Raw genomic sequence first — 8,471 nt, 5'->3', positions numbered from 1 at the left:
TTTAAAACATATTGGCTGTGCATAAAACCACAACACACATGTGACAACACATTGGTGGGCCTCACATTCACATGTTATCTTTGTGCTAGCTCAAATGCACATGTAGCGCAGACGGACATCAATTCCATACAGCACTACACAACGAAAATAAACATTACTTTTGGTACAGTACACGCACATTAACTGTTCTCGAACATGAAGGATAACAGAATCTATAACTAGGATGGTCTTAAAATGCGAAACATCATTAGCCTTGCAGTTCTCTCCTGAACGCTTAGTCACTCGAAAAGAAGGATTTCACATCCTGCTTCGCTCTTCACGTCGTGCTAGCGTTCTCTGGAGTACAGTGCCTTCTAGTGGCTTTAGTGGTAACATCATTGTTCCCACTAGGTCAGTCACTTGTAAAACTACTGCTGGAATAAACAAGTGTGCTCACTTTAAAACATATTGGCTGTGCATAAAAACAAAAATACATAACACACATGTGACAACACATTGGTGGGCATCACACTCGCATGTTATCTTTGTGCTAGTTCAAATGCACATGTAGCGCAGACGGACACCAATTCCATACAGCACTACACAACGGAAATAAACATTATTTTAACCTTGCAGTTCCTGAACGCTTAGTCACTTGAAAAGAAGGATTTCACATCCTGCTTCGCTCTTCACGTCCCGCTAACTTGGTGGACATCACACTCACAAAAATGTTGTCTTTGTGCTAATCACAATTCCATCACTTGTGGGTTGCACTATCCAGTCCCACACAAAGTTCTCACTATTTCCACTCCAGCGACACCGACACCAACAAACAATCCTGCTGTCAGTAGACCTTTGCCACAGCGAGACCACCAACTTCTGGTCTGAGTCTCAGCAGCTGGAGGCATCATGAAGCTCTCTTTAAGGTCATTCAGATGTTCAGCCATCTTTAGCCGCTTTCCAAGCTCATCATTTTGGGCCGATGCGACATTGATATGTTTAGCCACCTTTCGCCGCCGTTGAAGGTTATTATATAGGGCCGGCGTGAAATAACTGGGATTTTCTTGCTTCTGATTCTCAGCAGCTGGAGCCAGCAAGAGGTTCTCTTCAGGCTCATTATTTCGGGCCAATGCGACATCATTGATTTGTTTCGCCATCTTTCGCCGCCGTTGAAGGTTATTATATAGGGCCGGCGTGAAATAACTGGGATTTTCTTGCTTCTGATTCTCAGCAGCTGGAGCCAGCAAGAGGTTCTCTTCAGGCTCATTATTTCGGGCCAATGCGACATCATTGATTTGTTTCGCCATCTTTCGCCGCCGTTGAAGGTTATTATATAGGGCCGGCGTGAAATAACTGGGATTTTCTTGCTTCTGATTCTCAGCAGCTGGAGCCAGCAAGAGGTTCTCTTCAGGCTCATTATTTCGGGCCAATGTGACGTCATTGATTTGTTTCCCCATCTTTCGCCGCCGTTGAAGGTAATAATAATCGATTGGCAATATGCTATATAGGGCCGGCGTGAAATAACTGGGATTTTCTTGCTTCTGATTCTCAGCAGCTGGAGCCAGCAAGAGGTTCTCTTCAGGCTCATTATTTCGGGCCAATGTGACGTCATTGATTTGTTTCGCCACCTTTCGCCGCCGTTGAAGGTTATTATATAGGGCCGGCGTGAAATAACTGGGATTTTCTTGCTTCTGATTCTCAGCAGCTGGAGCCAGCAAGAGGTTCTCTTCAGGCTCATTATTTCGGGCCAATGCGAAATCATTGATTTGTTTCGCCATCTTTCGCCGCCGTTGAAGGTTATTATATAGGGCCGGCGTGAAATAACTGGGATTTTCTTGCTTCTGATTCTCAGCAGCTGGAGCCAGCAAGAGGTTCTCTTCAGGCTCATTATTTCGGGCCGATGGGACATCATTGTCATGTTCAACCACCTTTCGCTGCCCTTTAACTTTATTATGTAGGACCCAAGTGAAATAACTAGGATTCCTTGTTAGTCTTGTCATACACCCCGAAAGTATATTCATTTTGCTTTCTTGCTTCTACTGTATGCGACTTGTGTGACTTGAAAGTTCAGTTTCTTGCTTGAAGAACTGAAGTCAACTGTTCGTGTTGGTGATTTTATAAGCCTGTATTGTTGTTGTATTGGCAGGAGGATCAGTGATGTCATTGAGTTCTGGAAGGTTCCATGAGGTGATGCAGATTCTATTCGGAATGTTCCCATGGGGATCAGTGATGTCACTGAGTTCTGGAATGTTCCATGACGTGATGCCGGAGAGGGGGCGTGGTTTATCGTCCTGGAAGCCTCGATCTGGCCGCCATTGTTTTCCGCCGTCAACCGGAGGAATAAGGACAATTTCTGCTCTGTACGTGTTGTGGAAGTCCCTCAAACGTCGGAATGCCAAACGCCGTCGTCTCTGGGTCCATAACAGCATCCGTAGGCGCACACAGCTCGGTGAATTTCACAGACTTCTCCAGGAACTACGTCTGGATGACTGCTGCTTCCAGCGCTACATGAGGCTAACCATTAGCCAGTTTGATGACCTAATGGCTCGGGTCGGTCCCAGGATTTGTCGACTGGACACCTAGGCGTTCCATCTCAGCTGCGGAGCGCCTGTCCGTCTGTCTCCGGTGAGTGGCAGTTCCATAAAATGAATTAATGAAAGAGTGAAATAAGTTCAGGCTTTGTCGGTCCACAACAGGGCAAGGAAGCCACTTTAACATAGTTTTTCTGAATGGAGTTTGGATCCATGATGGATCCGAAGTCCGACAATACTCAAAATAACGTAATCTTACGAAAATCACCAGCATTTAAGATGTTTATTATTCATGACAGCAGCTGTGCAGTCATATCAATAAAAACTACTTCTATTAGCAGCTACAGTATGTTCAATAACTCTGTTAAATTGAATGTTCTTCTGTGCTGCAGATATCTTGCTACTGGTGACTCCTTTAGGACCATCGCAAACAGCTTCCGTGTCGGGGTCTCCACTGTCTCCGGTATTGTCCCAGATGTTGCCACAGCTATTTGGGACTGCCTTGTGGAGGAGTTCGTGGCTGTGCTCACCACAGAGGAGTGGAGATCAATTGCTGTGCAGTTTGAGGAGCGGTGGAATTTTCCTCTCTGCTGTGGAGCACTGGATGGAAAGCATGTTGTCCTCAAAGCCCCTGCTAATTCCAGATCTTCCCATGGCAAGACACCGTGTAATGCCCAAGCACATCCAAAACAGCTCTTTTAAGAGCCACCCACACATTACTACTGAGCAAACTTCCTGCAATGTTACTTAATATATGTTGTAGCAGTGTGTCCTTCACTATATATATATATATATATATATATATATATAGAGTTGTATCCTTAAGTTTTCTTGTAAAACTACAATAAAGAACATGGACAAAGTAACATGAAATGAAGTGCATTTATTTATTGAAAATGTATAGAAAAACATATACAAAAAACAAACTAATTGTTACAAAATACAAACTAATTGTTTTTTTTTAATTCCTGGTTCGTTCCCTGGAAAGATTGTCCCCCAGATGTCTAATCCAAATGTTCCAAATTCAGCACCACAGTGCTGGCATCATAAATTAATTTGTGAAATTGCAATTTTATATATTCCTTTTGCTGGCGTGGCAATCTTTCCAGGGAAGGAACCAGGCTCCTCATGAAGAGTTCATCCTCAGATTGTGGTGGAGCTGGTGGAGCAGGGGTGTCTCTCTCCAATGCCTGCAGAAGGCGCTTCTCTATCTCCTGCTGCTTCTCGATCCCTGTTGGCCTTTTTGGGGCCCTTCTTTTTCCTGTATGACATGGAAACAACATATTTCGTGAAACTATTGCATCCCATCACTACAATAGCTTGTAAAGTAAATATTTGTAATTGTGAAAAACATACCATGAATGCATAAATTGTATTATACAAAAAAATGCAATCCAACTTTTGTGATGTACATACCCATGGGTGGAGCAGGAGGAGGAGGAGCAGCAGCACCTTGAGGTTCTTCCTCACCGTGATGACCAATCTGTTTTATCTTTGAACATGAACAATAAAACAATTTTATGACTCAAAAGTGCTGCTTTAATTAAATAGTAATTTGCCTTCAAAGCTATGACAGTATAGTGGTTTAAGATCCGGAGCCCAGGGTTGAAAGCTCCTTTATTATAACTTATTTTCGCTCATGAAACATTTTTTTTAATAAGTATGAAGACTATACAGAACCAGGCTTTGCCAAATGAAAAAAACAAACCTCTTGCACTGCTTTGCCCTGTCGTTACTACTTCAGCTGTAGTAATATTTTCTGTATGACTTAACTATGCTGTGCTTTTGTGTCTTCACTTCAACAAACCTCTCCTGTCAATCTCAGATGGCCCTGTTGCTGCCTCTGACATGTCGTCCTGGTCTGGTCCTGCATCTGTGAAGTACTCTGCGGTACTGTCTCCCTCGACCCTCCCCATGTTACCGCTACTCTCCCTGGGAGTCACGAAGGGGTTGAGGAAAGACATAACCGCAGAGTACTTCCACTTCTTTGATGGCCCTGCTCCTGAGCCACTCTTTCTCTCTGTCTCTCTCCTCTTTCTCAAATAGGTGTCCCTGAGAGTCTTCCACTTCCGTCGGCAAATCTCATCTGACAAGGAACGCATAACGTATTTAGTGTGAAAGCCGGTGGTTGGGCTAGCTTTCATGCTAACATGGCTCATATAGCTAGTTAGTAAATTACAACCGATAGCTAGAATCAAGTAACAAAGACATAATAATAACTTACCAGGTTGTCCGACGTCCTCACCTACTTTCCTCCATGCCATATCCTTTTTAGTTCGGTCGCGGTAGAGATACGACGACGTATCGTAGAGCTCGGGGAAGCTACAAGCCGCCACTATTAATTTGTCCTCCATTGTTGTTTGCGATTCAGCACCGGCAGGAGCTACGGCACTGATGACGGGGGCAGCAACTCAACGCTGATAGGCTATCGCGCCACAGCGTCACGCGATTATGTCGCTGAAGTTGAAAAATTTCAACTCGCGCGTTGGCGATTTTGCGGCGTCCAACGCGTCCACCGCGTCCACCTCACTGCAATAACGCGTCCAACGCGCCGCGGCATCGCAAAATCGCGGCGCGCCAGTCTCATCGCGTCTGTGCATAGACTTTGTATGTAATCTCGACGCGCATCAAAAAATCAACGCGACCGGTGTGAACACGGCAGTCTTGCCCAACATCTAGTGTTCGGAGGAGGAAGTGAATTCTGTGATGAGTTGATTGTGCAGAGAGACTCCTACAACCAGTACAGTGTTTAGAATCGCGTCATCTACCAACTGTGCAACAAATATACTGATTTAGTTAGTTAGAGGTAGAAGAGAAGGGATTTTATCATTACTCTGATATGAGACGTGATGACATTCTGTGCTAGCGCCACAGTATGTTATTGTTAAAGACTACTCAGTTCGATTTTTCTGTCTGTCTCTCTGACTTTCTGTCTGACTCTGTCTGTCTCTTTGACTTTCTGCTTGACTCTGGTTGACTCTGTCTGTCTGTCTGTCTGACTGACTCTGTCTCTCTGACTGTCTGTCTGACTTTATTCATACCATAAAGGAGAGATTGATCGTTGATAAAGGGTTGCATATGACTCCCGATTAAGTCCCTAGATTAACTTCTATGAGCCTCTGGTGGGGGTAGGTCGGATAAAGAGGACGTTTGTAACTGTTGTATAAGTCCCTGGATAAACCTCTATGAGCCTCTGGTGGTTGTAGGACCTAAAGAGGACGTTTGTAACTGTTTGATAAACGGCCCAATGATTACAATCTCTCTGACTTTCTGTCTTTCTGCCTGACTCTGTCTGTCTCTTTGACTTTCTGCTTGACTCTGGTTGACTGTCTGTCTGTCTGTCTGACTGACTCTGTCTCTCTGACTCTGTCTGTCTGACTTTCTGGCCGTCCCTCTGTCTTTCTGACTTTCTGTCTGTGTCTCTGTCTGTCTGTGATTTTTCTGTCTGTCTCTCTGACTTTCTGTCTCACTCTGTCTGCCTGACTCTTTGTCTGACACGATACCTTGAACACACACATTACTAACTTTGCTTCTTCCCTGGAGTCTGTGTGCTTTCTCGCCTCGCAGGTTTTACGTGTATCCTGGTTATACCTGGACTATGGTCTTGCCTCCTGCCGTGGTTCTGTCATATGTGTTGTAACTCTGTTATGCTGTTCATTCTGTACACATGACATCTATTGCACTGTTGTCCATCCTGGGAGAGGGATCCCTCCTCTGTTGCTCTCCCACAAGTCTCTCCCTCTTTTCTCCCCGTTAAAGGGTTTTTCCTGTTCCGATGTGACGGTTCCGGGCCAGAGGATGTCGCATGTGTGCGGATTGTAAAGACCTCTGAGGCAAATTTGTCATTTTTGGCTGTACAAAAATAAATTGAATTGAATAAGAGAAAAACTGTCAACTGTGTTCAACTGTGTAAAAATACTGAACAAGAGCAAATTAATGAGAGCTGAAACCAGTTTTTGGAGAGTCCATCCATCCTTTATATCCATCCCTCTTTCTTTCTATCCATCTGTCTCGTGTAATGTCATGAGAAGTCACATGGGCAGGCTAGGGTGGGGTGCAAGGTAATTAACAAAAACAGACAAAAATCAAAGATTCCTAGAAAAAGGTGAAGTTTTATTCTTCTGTTACGAGGCAACTCAGGTATCTCTCTATCTAAATCAAAAGTCCAAAACAAACAAAAGCGTTCAAGTGGGGATAATGGCTCATTAAACTGAACAATATGAGAAAAAAACTCGGTTTTACAGGCTAGCGGGTCTTCTTTCTTTCAATCCTTCTCAGTCTGCTTCTGTACTGGACTTTATGCAGTTCTCCAGTCCAACTTTGTTCTCGGAGCTCCTTCCAGCCTTGTTCTCTCCCTCTCCTTCTCTCCTCTGCCTCGTGCAGCTCTTTAGTCCTGCCTCAATTAGGTGGCTTAAACACCCACACCTGGGTGGGTGTTGAGGCATTCTGGGAGCTGTAGTATGTAGATCGGCGGCCATTTTTCTCTCTTTCTTACTGTGATGAGTTGCTTTGCCTCAAACTGCTCCTCTCCCGGGCCGCAAGGCCCCAGGTGTATGTGTAGCAAAAAGTTTGCTGTTATTTGACTAATTGCTTATCTGTATGTATTAGACACATGGAGCCCATTACCTCCTTTACACAAAATATACACAATGATATGATGCCTCCTGGTGATGCTCTGTGCATATATATCTATATGTCATACATTTCTCCATTAATAATTTGTCAGTTATATACTATGTATTGTACATCTATTATGCACCTGTTTTTGATTGTGTTTTAGGATAACATATCATGATTTTTGTAGACACTAAGTTCCCCTTTTAAATGTTTCACATAGTTTTTCACAGCAACTGACATTTTGGTCTTGTGCCGTTGTCTAATATTGATTAAAACAACTGCATGGTTCTTTAAGTAGCCTGGCCGACCTCATTTGTAGCTGACAAATGGTTTTAGGATCCAGCCTAGGAGTAGTGTAGTTTTATAATTGTGATAAAGTCAAGTTTATGTTCTATTTGATACTAAAGTAACAGTTGTATAGTTCAAGTTGTCTTTGAACATATACCTCTCCTGTAAAAATGATATGAGTTAATGAGCCTTTTCATTTTAATTTCCTAAATGGTCAACATAGACTAGAGCCTTGCCAATAAAACATGTGTCAAAAACTGAATCCAAAGCTTTCCAGAATAAAATACATTTTTGGAGAAAACACAATATTGGTGTGGCGCAGAATGTTCAAAATTTGCCTTGAGTTATATTACAGATGTTTGGAAATATGATGCTGCCACTAGATGGCAGCACCACGCCACTTATGCTGTATGCCAGACTCGGTGGTTCACGATCGGCATTGCTACTACTATAATGTGAAACATGTCTCTAACGTTATATCTTGCTGTACATTGTCGATCGTCAACCACGCAAAACAAGGTTCATTTCCTGGAAGTGCTCACCATCTTGGCACAAAGGACAGACAAACATCATGTCCTGTGTTTTTTGATTCTTTGTGATAATCCACATATTGAATCAATGTGATGCATAGTCCCTGTTGTGTCTCTATTCTGTATTGATGGTTCAGCATCTGCTAGTGGACGTCCACGCTTTGTCTCATGAGCTTCTTGGGGCCACAGAATTTTTTTTTTCATTTATACTTTTGGAATTTTATTACTTTTTTATTTAAGATATAAAGCAAAGAAAAGCATTGGGATTCCTAATAACGCTTCCACCGCTGTGACATATTCTCCAGATCTTTGCATGGAAATAATGTATGAAGGTGAGTGCTGTTTAATCTCAGAATCTCTCTGTGCAGTCGTCCCAGTACCAGCATGTCGTGGCTGCTGAGCCACTGAGGACGATGTGTATCCTGGCCTGGAGGCAGTAGGCTTCACTGTGCTGGGTCTGCTGTTCCTGGCTCTTCTACTCTCTCCCCTCAGAGCTCAGCCATAAGCTGTTCAACGCTGCTGGATA

General features: G+C 43.5%; 1 long non-coding RNA gene across 1 annotated transcript; it reads right to left on the bottom strand.

Moving 5' to 3' along the window:
* Positions 1-3,392: 3,392 nt before the first annotated feature.
* LOC306792064 lies at positions 3,393-4,876 on the bottom strand. Its single transcript, XR_013772789.1, has 3 exons — positions 4,735-4,876; positions 3,927-4,002; positions 3,393-3,771 (listed from the first exon to the last, which is right to left on the bottom strand). It is a non-coding gene; the product is annotated as an uncharacterized lncRNA (long non-coding RNA).
* Positions 4,877-8,471: the final 3,595 nt, after the last annotated feature.

Source organism: Melanostigma gelatinosum (assembly GCF_949748355.1).
Source record: "Melanostigma gelatinosum genome assembly, chromosome: 18".
NCBI classification, from domain to species: domain Eukaryota; kingdom Metazoa; phylum Chordata; class Actinopteri; order Perciformes; family Zoarcidae; genus Melanostigma; species Melanostigma gelatinosum.
This window is presented reverse-complemented; position numbering and strand designations above follow the sequence as displayed.